Source organism: Manis javanica, chromosome 14, assembly GCF_040802235.1.
Source record: "Manis javanica isolate MJ-LG chromosome 14, MJ_LKY, whole genome shotgun sequence".
Classification (NCBI taxonomy): domain Eukaryota; kingdom Metazoa; phylum Chordata; class Mammalia; order Pholidota; family Manidae; genus Manis; species Manis javanica.
The window spans coordinates 17141304-17155466 of record NC_133169.1 but is presented as its reverse complement, the minus strand read 5'-3'; the positions used below and the strand labels follow the sequence as shown (position 1 = coordinate 17155466).

At 40.0% G+C, this 14163-nt stretch overlaps 1 protein-coding gene across 14 annotated transcripts in view; it reads right to left on the bottom strand.

Moving 5' to 3' along the window:
- Window positions 1-14163, bottom strand: part of ESRRG (estrogen related receptor gamma) — a 581036-nt gene that overhangs the window by 278682 nt on the left and 288191 nt on the right. Inside the window, exon 1 of one of the 14 annotated variants that reach the window (XM_073221281.1) lies at window positions 3972-4395. The exons of the other annotated variants lie outside the window; for them this stretch is intronic. The gene's annotated coding sequence lies outside the window, so the exon portion shown is untranslated. Of the gene's footprint in view, window positions 1-3971; window positions 4396-14163 lie in introns of those variants that run through there. 14 annotated transcript variants of the gene reach the window in all.

Genomic DNA, 14163 nt, shown 5'->3' with positions numbered 1-14163 from the left:
AAAAAAAGACAGACCCAAAATTCAGTTGTACATGAGCTAACATCGCAGGTAAATTTGAACTCATAAAATAGATGATTTCACTGAAAACTTAACACCTCTCAACACAGCTGTCTGCCCAGTCAAGAAACCATTAACATCTTGTCACCAGGGCCCCAAGCCCATCACTGATATGAATTCTAAAAACAACCCAGAAAAACAAAGGAACACACCGCTACACTGCTGATGGCACATGTGTTTTCTCAACTGCCCTTTCATGAGGCACCTCTGCACACTGAAGAATCTGCAGCAGCAGGAAGAACACAGGCTGGAGAGAAAAGGAGCAAAATGATGCAGATCACTGAAAAGCCAGGACAAATATCACAGCCAACTTGAAACCATTTACGATCCATTTTTTTTCCGAAATGAGCATCGATAAACTGAAGGTATATGTGTGAGGGTTCTAAAAGCCAGGAAAGTCTCTCTTCAATAATACCAAGTCATTATATACAGTATTCTATTTTAATAAAGAAGAAACATCATTTTCTCAAATTGAAATACCAAAGCAGGGTCTTTAATTACTTTTGGGCCAGAGGCTCCTTTGAGGATCTGATGGAAGCCAGGGGCTTTCTCCTCAGAAAACTGCATATGTTCAGAAAATTTAGTTTCATTTCAACAGAATTTACTGACTTGTATCCCTGTGCACCATCAAACCCACCCCTATAAGGGTTCTCCCTTTGTCTTGTAGGCCCTTGTGTTAAAGGCTTATAAACCTCTATGCTAAAGAAACATGCTTTAAGACCTTGAAACAAGAGCTTACGGTCTTAATGTATTACCAAATAGAACAGGAATTAACAAAAAGCATTCTGTTTAACTGATGGGGTGGTATATAGTGATATCTATTTAATTTCCTACCAATTCTTGATATTTAGGAATTGATCTCTACCTCAACCGCAGAGGTTTTTGTTTTGATGTTTGGTCCCTTCTATTGCATATATATGAGGCATTCATTTCTTAAAAATACTTTGCAGAAGGAAAGCAGATAAAATTTTGCTAAAGGTGAGACAAAAATGCATCAGTTGTGCTCTTAGTAGCTCTGCTAATTGGTTTATTTATTCAGTCAACAAACTATGAATACCCACTATGTGCCACAATGGTGAGAGATGGCACATTTGCAAAAGAGAAAGGCTCTCTTTGTGAAAGAGCTTCTGTCTAGTGCAGTGACTAGAGGAGGGTTAGACTAGGTGTATAAAAAGGTGTTGTGAGGTCATGAGGACACCTCAATGAAAGGGTCTGTTCTGCTTCAGGAAGTGCAGAAATTGAGCTATATGGAGGTTAAGTAAGGCTTATCCAGGAAGGGCAGAAAGGGCACTCAGAGACACAAAGAAAAACAATGTCCTTCTCAAGCGCATGGGGCATTACAGTACGCAAGAATCGGGCAGTGAGAATTGTGTGGGTGGAGCGCGCCGACATTCATAGAAGAACAGAGCAACCAGAAAGTCAAAAACGGGAGAATTGAGTGACTACTTTGTACCTGATAATGTCCAGATCTAGTTTAAGATATCCAACACAAGTTACAGTTAGAAAAGAAATAGAAATTGTGGGCAAAATCAAGTTAACTACATTCAGGACCAGCTCTGTAACTTGTGGGGCCCATTGCAAAATGAAAATGCAGATCCCCTTGTTCAGACTGATGAAAGATTTCAAGGTGGCAATAGCAGGACATGAAACCAAGAGCTGGGACCTTCTATACAGGTTGCACATCCATGAATCTTGCCCTGCTTATAGTAGAAGAAAATTTCAAATATTTCCACCACAGATAAATAATCCATATTCTCAAAATGGTTACCACGAAACACTTCATGCATGCTAAGCATCAGGCTGGGAGCTTTACTTTGGCTTCATTTTCTCAGCAGCCCTTATGAGGTAGATATTACTACCCCCATTTATAGATGATGAAACCAAAATTATGAGAGATAATCTGCTAAAGGGAAAAGTGACCTTATACGCCTTGAAGATAGTCCCTCAGTGCCTAGAGTCACACTGAATTACAGGGAGCATTCAATAGTGACTTGTAAATGGGGTTTTTATTTCTCTGCTGTCGGTTTATCTCTGGCTAAGCCATGAAAGTCCAGATTCTGTGAAGTCGGCCAGAGGGTGCGTGCTGAGAGCTCCAAGTAAAAGATTCAAGTCCTAAGGGCCACCGTCTACCATCCCAGCTCTATCACTCAAGCAACAAAATGCCACGTCTCCCACAACTGTCCTCGTTCAATCCAGACACAGCTATGAGGAGAAATCACACAATCTTCATGAGAAACTGTGCATTAACATAGCACCAGCATACTACAAGGATGCTGAATCTAGTTTAAAAGAAGTTATTAAATCTTTAGAACCTACAGTCATTTCTAATTTCTCATAGTAAACCTCCAATTAGTAGTTTCTTGAGACAAAGGCTAACTCGAATGTTCTCTATGTTCCCCAAGCCTACCAGTGCTGCTGAACAACCCGTATCATTTACTGCCATCAATGAAGTTCGTTTTTTCTGATTAGACCAAGAACAGAACTGCCATGAGAACAGATCATTAATTCAACAACTGAAGCCAAACGGTCCAAATATTAAGGATTTTTATATACCTTTTTTGTCTATTTGAACCCGTCGTCCCTCTTATACTTCTGGGGAGGTTTAGTGGTGGATTCAGGGTTTCCACTGAGCCTGTGTCCTTTGGTCTCAGACAGAGTCACACAACCCCGCTGTGATTAATGGCCCCACCAGCCATTCCTATTTATAATCTACCCCTACTTTATGTCTTTTTTCCACTCCATCCCTGATTTTCTCTGATCCTTACTTTTCTCCTCAGCAGAAATTACCTACTGTCAGAGTTTTCGCCCCACGGCAAAGCCTTGTAACTTTATTCCACACTATGTTGTTTAGGGGAGCTTTTGTTAAGTAGATAATAGGCCTGTTGGTATCAAGCAAGTAACTGGCCAATAGGTTCTATGCAGGCTAATAATCTGTCTACCTCTCTTCCCCCACCCAATCCACCCCATTTCCCAGTCCACAATTGAGAAGCAGAAAGGAAGAAAAAAACTTCAGTCAAATGACAGACCACCTCACACCCAGCAAGCAGTAGTTTCCTTGTCTGCTGCTACCCTGGAAGTGTAAGCTGCATTTTCAAAATTATTCTGTCAGACCCATAACAATCTAATTTATTTATTTATTTTTATCCAGTTTCTCAACTCTGTTTGGGTAGCAATGTCTCGTCAATATCTCACTCAGGTGTAGCATGGAAAAGCCCAGCAACTCTGGGCCGGCAGCCAAGCTTACCAGTGACTGACGCTCGCTTAACTGAGCGAAGATTTGCTCTGCACAGGGTGAGGCTTGACTATACAAGAACCAGTAGTGACAGCCTGGGTGCCGGCTGGCATCCTAACACAGTGGCTTCCAACTTGTGCTCAGGCAAGTGGAACCACCACTTAAACTGAATGTTAAGGGACTTCAATCTTGGTACTTTTTTTTTTCATCATTTACCTTCTGAATAAACCCTGGGATTTTCCAGGGGGAACAGCACATTAGCACACTTAAATCACAAATCCTTGTACCTTTTTAAAAGGCTGTTGAAGATTTATTAACTTACAGAAGCCATCATTTAATTGCTTGCCTCTGCTACACGACACACTACTTTTTCTTTTTTTAAAATTATGAAATTAAACCTGCTGCACAAATTTGTGCTTTGAAGTTCTTGCAAAAAGATCATTCCTTTGAGGGAGTGATAAAAAGAACTGAAATGCTCTCCTTTGGTACAAATGCCTCCCCCTCACCCTGCCACCCCTGTCCTCTGCCAACCTCCCCGCTTGAGATGCCTTCATACACAGAAGCAAATCATTCTCATTTAAATATTTCAAATTCACTTTTCAAGCCAGGTCCAAATTTCACTCTCTCTGTAATTTCAATGAAAGCCCATAAGCATTTATAAATGGAGGAACATCATACTTACAATTTTGGGATGTGTAATGCAGCTGTGTATCATATGAAAAAACTGCTATGTTTATATTTTGCTGTCCTTCCTGTCCACAGACAACACCACTCTTGGTAAAGCTGAAGAAACTAGTGAGAAACCCAAAGTCCTTTGCACACCACGATCATGGGCAAACTATTCTTTGAATCGCGCTGCAGTAGCAGTTAGGAGTCTGTTGTTGGTTGAGACTTTGTCTCTTAGGTGAAATGCAGCCCAACAGGATGATTTACCATCTAACCGCACTGAACTTGGTGAATCAAATAGACTCCTTCCCCACTTCACATATAAAAACAGTATAGACCTGAACAGATACACACACAGCCGGCCGCAGACTGGCCTGTTTAGTCAGCTAGCAATAGTTCAGAGTTGTGTGTGGATAACTAGACAGAGTCTGAGTGACAGAGGCAGTGTGTCTGGTTTTTAAAGTGCTGGATGTCTTTTCCTTGGAAAGGAGCTGGGTTCCATTGCATCAGACGCCTGGTAACACGATATCATCAACCTGGGTGAGCATCAGAAGTCAGGGCGGGTCACCAGTGAAAGTCTCTTCCTTGCCAATTGAGATTGACACGTGCTCTTGTCAAAAAGATCACACTGTCCAATGGGGCCAAATTGGTGGTCTCGAGACTAAAACAAAGGTACAGTCTGTCAAATGGAAAGGCATTTGCACGGCTGAAGTGTTAGGTTTCCACAAATGACAGTTTGCTGATTCTCTGTGGGTTAAAACCCTCTGTTTTGTAATTGAAAAAATGGATTTTTTTTTCCTTTTGGTATTTTGTTTTTTAGGGAGCGTTGTTTGTTTTGTTTCATTTATGCCTAGAGTACTACAAAGGCATGTAAGTAGGGCCTCTCCAGCAAGAACATAAAAGCGTATGGGTTTTGAAGCCGATAGTGATTGCAAAGCTGTTATAACTCCCTCAAACCCAGACCTGGTTAGCTGGGTAACAGTTCTTTCCAGTTGTCCTTTCTTTCCTCTTTGGGACTTGGAACCCGGATGCTATAATTGAAAGTCAGTGTATTAAGCATAACACATCAAACTACTGTTAACACCCAGCCTCCCGCAAGGCTGCCTCCTAACAGCTCCGTTTTCTGCCTACAGTCTGTGCAAGCAAGTGGAACCATCACACGCATTGCATGCTAAAGGCCGCAGCCTTTGTCTTCTCCAAGTTCTGTCTATTTCAGAGGCTAACATGCAGCAATTAGTCTAATTAATGTGAAACAATGAGCTGTGTTACCACTTATCAAATTGATTGTTCCCCTATCAAAACAAAACAGGCTGGCTTTTTGATGTAATTTCAAGAGATGATTTGAAATGTCATGTTGCTGCAAGCCAATTACCTTATGACTAGAGTCACGGTCAACAGAATACATAATTAGCATGAGTTTGGGGAAGGCTGCTTACTGCTAGTATGTTAATTAACTGTCTTTTGTCATAAAACAAAAAGGGTGTACGGGAAGGTTTTGAAATAGGTCTTTTTTATTTACATTTCTTTGTGCTTATCAACACGAGGCATGACAATGCAAAAGCAGAAAAAATTTTAATTCCACTACTTCAAATTAATACTCAGCTGCAAGGTCAGGGATAATGTGCATACTGAAATACCATTCGCCCGGCTCTAGTCCTGCCCCAGTGTATTATATTACTCATGGAGTTAAATTAAGTATCAAGTAAAACTTGGATGGAAGAAATACTGAGCTCAATGAAAAAAATCCCCTAATAGACTTCTCTGGAGCTTCACTTTCTTTTGTGCATCTTGTGAGGGATGGACAGTGCTTGGCTGCCCTGGGAATTACATTCAGGTGTCATCTTTCTATTTCAATCTTGAAATTTGGAAAGAATAAACCCATCATCAAATGATGTTATTGCCTCTACGTCACTATGGTAGTGAGAGAATGCATAACGGCACCTGTGGGCTTGTAAAGGAATCCTATCTGAGAGTCCAGGACTCAGTAACTCATCTGTAGCTACCTCTTGTACGTGATAGCCTGACAATTCCACATTCTTGATTAAGGAAACAATTCTGTATTTCCTGAGCTTTAAGGCATTCTGGAGGCAGCTATAATCAGTAACTGACAATTAACAATCAAGTTCATGGCAGTCTTGAGTCACAGTTTAACAGGCATATTAATAAACTAGCTTCTGGTTTACAGAACAAGTTAGAAGTTCCCAAAATTCTAATGCTATGGCTCCATGGTCTAATGGCATTGTTTTAACTGCAAAGGCAGGGGGTGCCTCTCCTGGGCATCCCACAGTTTTCTAGGAGAAATGTGTTGCCACTTTGTGAGGATTCAAAAACTCTTTTCTTCATGTTTTCTTGGGATATGGTTCAAGAATTGTAGGTTGCATTAGAGTGGTCCTTAGGAGTTACAGAAAAACACAATGCCCTGCTAATAGAAATAGGAAGCTTTAGTTTGCAAACTGGATTTTCCATTCTAATTTGTTTTAATTTTTCAATATAGTTTTCTTTCAGTTTCTGACATCAATAAATATACTGTAAAAATGAAAGAAACTGAAGAAGATGAAAAGCATTGGAAGCTATCCCATGCTCATGGATTAGAATAATAATTATTATTAAGATTTCCTTTACTACTCAAAGCAATATAAAGATGCAGTGCAATCCCTCTCAAAATCCCAATGGCATTTTTCACAGAAACAGAACAAACAATCTTAAAATCTGTATGGAACCACAAAAGACCCTGAGTAGCTGGAGCAATCTTGAGAGAGAAGAACAAAGCTGGAGGCATCACATTCCCTGATTCCAAAGTAAACACAAAGCTGTGGTAATTAAGAGTATGGTACTGGCATAAAAACAAACATATAGACCAGAATAAACAGCCCAGAAATAAACCCACACATATACAGTCAACTGATTTATAACAAAAGAGCCATGGGAAAATTGGACAGCCATGTGCAAAAGAGAATGACACTGGTCCACCATCTTATACCATACATAAAAATTCACTCAAAAATGGATGAAACTTGACTGTAAGACTGGAAACTACTAGAAGGAAATAGAGTCAGTAAGCTCCTTGACAAAAGTCTTGGCAATTTTTTTTTTTTTGAATCTGACACCAAAAGCAAAAGCAACAAATGCAAAAATAAATAAGTGAGTCTACAAAGTAAAGAGCTTTGCACAGTGAAGGAAGGCGGGTAGACAAAGAAAGACATTTACTAATCAACAAAATGAAAAGGCAACCTAGTTAAGGGGACAAAATAATTGCAAATCATATCTCTAATATGGGATTAATATCCAATATTACAAAGAACTCATACAACTCAATAGCAAAAAGCAAACAATCCACTTAAAGAATGGGCAGAAGAGCTGTACAGACATTTTACCAAAAAGACTACAGGTAGCCAAGAGGTACATAAAAAGATGCTCGATATCATAAATCATCAGGAAAATGCAAATCAAAGACACAAAGAGATGTCACCTCACACCACCAGACACCACCTTGTCTAATATCAAAAAGACAAGAGATAACAAGTGCTGGCAAGGGTGTGAAGAAAAGGGAACCTGGTGAACTGCTGGTGTGAATGTAAATTGGTTCAGCCACTATGGAAAATTCTCCAGCATGGAGTTTTCCCAAAAGATTAAGGCAGAGCTAACATAAGATTAGGCAAAATTCCACATCAGAGTATTTATCTGAAGAAAACTAAAACACTAACTTAAAAAGCTATAGGTAACCCCACATTCATTGCAGCATTATAAACAGTAGCCAAGATATGGTAACGACCTGAGTGTCCATCAGTGGATGAATTACACACACACACACACACACACACACACACACACACAGATGAATACTATTCAGCCATAAAAAAGAATGAAATCTTGCAATGTGTCACAACACGAATGGACCTCGAGGGTATTATGCTAAGTGAAATAAGTCAGAGAAAAACAAATACTGTAGGATCTCTCTTATATGTGGAATCTAAAAATGCAAAAAGACAAACCAAGTTCATACAAACAGAAAATAGATTGGTAGTTGCAGGGGGTGAGTGAGCTGCTTTGTTTTGACTTTTAGTTTAAATAAATTGAATAAAACATCTTTAATGTAGTATGGAAAATATCAAATGGATGGTAAACAATGCTCTTTCTTTTGGGGTACAGGTGTGTCATTATAGTGATATAGCAGTACTAACCCAAGCCAGTCACAGACTTATTGTGGGAAGTCTAGACATGTACTGATTTCACAGCTGAACATGGAATTTCTGGAATGTTTGGCGCATGCCTACTTTGGAACCAGAAGGTCACAGAACCCTAGAATTGAAATGAAATCTGAGAAATGTACTCACCAACCTCCCTCCAAAGTGTAATTCTTGCTACACTGGCCCTGAGCAATTGAAATGGGACTCCTGCAAGGGGCAAGAGTCTGGAGGAATTGAGAGAAACATTCAAACGTTGCAGAAATTTGGGGTCCTTGCTGATGAGGTCACTTAGAATCCCTGATGTTTGGCTGCTATTATGACTCTTCAGCTAAAGCAGGGATCCTGGGTGATGTGAGGTCCCAGAACATCTGGGCCCTCATCATTTAAGACTATATGAAGTCCGTGGAAATGACTTGGCTGAAATGAGTCCTGTTAGAACTAGAAACTTGGATGAGTCTTGAGTGAAGACCATTAGTGAATTTAAAATCAACAATTAGGAGAGCAAACTTCAGGTGTGGTAATAATCAAGTGCAATCGTTTTCTTCAATTATTATTCCGAGCTCTAGTCCCAACCTAACCATTTCTCAGTCATAACATCATTAGGCATAACATCAAACCTCTTTCATATAATTCTGTCAAAGGATTTTTTAGATTTAGTTTTTTCTCAAATGGGGTGAAAAGAAGGAAATCAGGTAGAAAGGGAGGAAGGAGAGGGGAGAGAGAAGAAACCCTAAGCGGTTAGTGATTGCCAGGTGCTGTGCTAGTTGGCACATCGCCAGGTCTATATAAGCGCTGTACTCAATTTACATATTACTTTATTAATTCTCACAACAACCCTGGAAGGTGGATACTATTTTTCCAACTATGTCTTTTTCTAAATATTAATGATGAATCAATAAGGCTTAGAAAGGACAATTAATTAAACCAAGACCCTGAAATAACTGACTCTAAATTCTACTCCATTCTACTACTAAAGGCTATTTTGTGTTTTGTGTGTGTGCGGTTTTAAATACTAATGTACTATCAGAACTGAATAAGGATCTGACTGCTTCAATATCATACAAGAAAACAAAAAGTCATCCCGTCATCATCACTAAAAACAGAACAAACTGAATGGAAGACAATAACCAGCTCGGCTAGGAAGGAGTGTGAGTTACAGTTCAATAAGTTGAAGTCTTGCAAATGAGTGCTTAAAGAAAACTGGGTGATAGCAATGTTTTTGTGCTGAACCTGACATGTTTTCTGGAAATTTAAGAAAATTTTAACATAAATCATTGTGTTCAGAAAACAGGTCATTTTTTTCTCCTTAAAAGCTGAAATGCCTCAGAAATGTTTTCTTCAAGCTTGACGCAAAGCTAAATACCTCCTGCAGAAAACAAGTGCTAAACCGAAAACAGTGTCTTTGTCAGCAGGTCTAACAGGGCGCTGAGCATCAGAGCCGGAGGGGATGTCACCCAAACTATGACAAAGGGAGGCAAGAGCACTCTGGGAGCAGGAGGTGCACAGAGTGGGGCCCCACGGAGCGAGCAGTCCCCGCAGACACGCAGCTGAAATGTCAGTCAGGCGCTCGGCTTGCCTCCACCACCTTTCACAGCGCCACACATCTCTTTATGTCAGAACAAACTGGGCAAACCTCCAATCTTTTTTCTTTTCTCCAACTTCAATAAGATGAACACAGGGAATGAGGAAGAGAGAAGCGGAGGGAAGGAGAGGGACAGTCCAGCTCACATGAAAGCTTTGTGACACAGCTACAGGCCCGGCACTGTTCCTGGGGACGCGCAGGATCTTTGGGGAGCGAGGGGGCAGTGCAGACAGAGCAGCCGCGGGGCCAAGCCCCACCCCCTTCGCCACATTGGATCTTCAGGGCCTGAGCTCCTTCCCAGACCCTCCAAAACAATGTATCGACGCCCCTGAGCAAATGGCAGGGGCGCCTGACCTTCTTTCTGTGTCGTTTCTGTTCCTTTTTTACTCCTGGTTACAATGTGCACATTCGTGTTCAGGGTGTTGTTCATGAGTGTTATAAAACAGTCCTTACATGCCTTTACAGTGGCATCTATGTATCTATAGGTTAAGTGTCAAAGGAATTGTAAAAGTCTGGAAAAAGTCCAGCTGGAAAAAAGGCAAGGCAGTGCTTGAGGAAGAAGACACAACCTTAGAGACCCAGGCTGGGAGAGCCTCAAAATGCAGTTCACGCGGAACCAGAACGGTACACGGAATATGTGGGTCAGCAAGAGAGGGCATATATCATATATATGTGATATATACATGTGTAGATCATGTACACACACACACACACAAACACCCACATTCATTTTTTTTTTAAAGATATAGCCTCGTTTCCAAAAAGCAATACTTAGGAACAGACAAACCGCATATAGAAACTAAAATATGAGTCCCCTTTATGCCCGGCCCTGATGAAACATACTAGATCACTGGGCCCTGGTTTGTAAAGCAAAACAAATCTCAGGAACTAAAGAGAGTAAAAATGAGTAAAACAATGGATCACTGCACTTATTAGCACACATATGCAGAACTTAAATTCTACAAAGCTTTCCTTTTTAACAGGAGGCTACGGTTGCTCTTGAGGAAGTGTTTGCTATGGGAGAAGATGGAACCTATCAAATAAAATGAGATAATATAAATATTTCAGTTAGTCGTTATCATCTTTCTTTATGATGATGAGAAGACATTATTATCATATTTTTTATTCTAACTCATAAAAAATGGTCAATCTTCCACATTTGTAATGGGCTACAGCACACTAATCTTAGTTTGGCATGAAGCTCATACAAAGCACTCAATATTTTCAATATAAATGTAATGACTTCTGATTTTAGGGAAAAATAACAATGCTCAAAAAAAACACTGCTGGTTAACTCTAACCTCTCCTATTGGTCATTTATGTAAGTATGTGCACTTGCAAATAATTAAGTAAACTTTCTGCATATTCATTATGAAGAAGACAGATGATAATCAGTAGGAGAGACAGCAAATTTCTTCTTGAGGATTAGACTCCAATTGGTTGAATTTCATCGTCAACCTGTAAATTTTACTATTAAGTCAGCAGAAGTGAGTTCTTACACACTATGTCACTTACTACCAGAGAACATCAGGCAAAGGGAAAAGAACATGCTAGAATAAATTGTGCATTATTTCTGGCATTAGTTAAAGGAACAGAGCATTATAAGAAAAAAAATACATACCATTGATTTTTACAGGTGTTTAATACAGATAAGCTGAAAAAAGGGTTTCCATTTTAAGCCCAGTGATGGCTAAAGATGCATTCAAATATGTTCAAAAGCCATCTAAAGTCTTCTAAAATGGTGTTTAAGCTATTCAAGCAAAACGTAAATAGTTTTTGTCATCGTACTGAGGAATGTAGGACCAAAACAGAGTCCAGGGAGCTGACTGGCACACTGCCAGCCACTGTAAAATCAAGGGGGTGGTTAAAACAGAGGTAATACCATTTATCCGTTACATTATCAGAGGTTATTGAGAGAAAACAGTAACAGCCTGTCCTTAGGAAGGTAGGAGACATAATTACCCTAGAAGTCTCCAAGTCCTGCTCTTAAGAGAAGACAGTGAAAGAAACAATCATGTTGAAGACTCAAATACATGTTTAGGACAGTAATCATATAAAGAAATGCAATGCATGATGTTTTACTTTGTCTCTTTTAATACATTTCTTTAACGTTCTTTCAAAATAATGGGAAACATTTAGCTTTTACTTGACAACACTAAGCGGATACATTGAGGTGCTTTGCAAAAACCAAACTGGGGAAGAAATTTGTTTGCATAATGACTGGATACTCCTATTTAATTTACTTTGGGGAAGTCACTGGTCTTCAGTTTCTGCAGACCCCTTGGTAAATACAGTATATTGCATAAAAAGCAAGGCAAAAAAGAGAGCTGCCATTTCTGACTTACAGACATAGCATTTACAGATGGTTTAAGACAATGAGAGTTACATTTGCATTGGCCATTCTCCACTGTGTACTATAGTTTGTGTCCCTCTCATTGAGAAAGACTCAACAGTCTTTCTCTTTTAGAAATACATTTTACCACTGGTTCAAATACACGTCTCATTTCCACAGTTTGTGTCCCTCGTCCATCTTTTTTTATCTACTCCTCCACGACCAGGGCCAGACACCCTCTCCTTCCCATTGCTGCTGTGATCATATCCTAACTGACCACGGGATAGGTGTGCCTCTGTGAACAGAGGGTTTGGGGCAAGCCAAAGCCCCTCTGGTCAACTGACCAATTAGCATAAATTTAGGTTTCCTCTGATACAGCAGTGAGGACAGGGTTGACATAAATGAGGACAGTCAGGGCTCAGTATACAAAAATATTCCTCTCAAAACAGGTAGCAGAACAATTACAAGACATCATGTTAACTAGGACAAAAGAAAAAGGTTCAGCTGAACAGTTCAGTATGAGGACTGTGGAGTATAAGCTAAGAGAGAAGGCAGAATTCAGCTGGATTGCTTTCCTGTCAAGACGCCCAGTCACTAACAGATCCCGTGAGCTGTGACGGCTGACTCATGTTCTGGAGATGCTCCAGTGGAAAGCCCAGGACTCGGAGGCTACTGTTTGTTAAACACATGACATGATCAGCTCAAAGTCAGGGCACCTAAAGAAGTAACCTGGAGAGGCCCGGTTACTGATACTTAGGGACACTGACTGGTCAGCTGTACCCCACCATGTGCCACTCTCCATATGTAAAACTTCATGGGCTCCTTTACACCCTCAGTGCTCAGGGGATATGTAAAGGCAATCTTCATAGTCGTATGTGTATTATTATGGAATTCTGTTATAATGGGTCAGGAAATGTAACTCAACTCAGAGGATATCAGAATTTATAGTATAGAGAGTTATACTAACACATATAGATTTTGATTCTACATGGGGCTCAGGGTAGCAAGAACACAAGTTCTGGAGCCGGAAAACCAAGGTCCAAATCCTCACTTGACCAATATTGGGCAACCTTTGATAAGTCATCTAACTTCTTGGGTAGCCTGTCTGTAAAATGGGGAAATAGAAAAGTCTGTCCCTCCCAGGGGTGTCATAGCAATGCTCATGCAGCGTCCTGTGTATGAAACTGTCCACAAATGCTTAAGCACTCTACACATATAATGATTATTATTATTTACCTGGGTTATACTATGAAGTCTTGTGTGTGTAGGGGAAAATCATTGAGTTAAACATGCTCACTCCCTTGGGAAAGCATTTTCACCACTCGTGAATTTGAGGCATAGTGTCTCAGTTGCATTAACTGGTGTTTATTAATGTATTATGAACCTCTGCTGTGGCATCTGATTCACAATAAAGAGATTAAGCAGACTAATTTGTCATTTATTTTCCAATGCCTGCTTTCCTGCCTGCAGCACCACTAATATCCCAGGAGCTCCTCAACCCAATTATTTCCCATTTTGCATTACTTGCTGAAAGTAGTGCTAATGTGCCCGAAAGGCTTTGCTCCTTGGTGATGAAAAAATTTTTTAAAAATGCTCTTGCTTTACCCACAATACTGTTGTCATTTCTTGAGAAGAAACACCCCCAGACCATTGAGCCATATCTAGTAATCAAACCAAATTAGCAGCCTGACTGCTTGAGGACATGAGCAGCAGACCTGTGCTTATTTAGTATTTATTTTTGGGGTGGAAGGGAATTCCATCTGTAGAATGATCTTCACAACCCAGAAGGAGCTGAATTATACTATGCCTATGTAAAGAAACTGTTTCGTTTGTTTAGAGAATTGCATGTCAAAATTACTCAAATTATTGGTGAATTCAGCTTTTACCTTCTTAAAAATTAGTAAACAAGTTCTTCAGTCAACTCCAAATACTAATTTGCAAAAACTAATTTGTGAATGTAGACACCCCTTGTTGTTAATAGAAGCAGCACAAAGATTCCTCATTGCCTTGCTTTTTAACCCAGACTTACAAATGGTTTTCAGCCTGGCCATGTAATATTTCTGCCACTTTCTTCAGTCTCTTTCACTTTGAAAATGTGCTTTTTGCT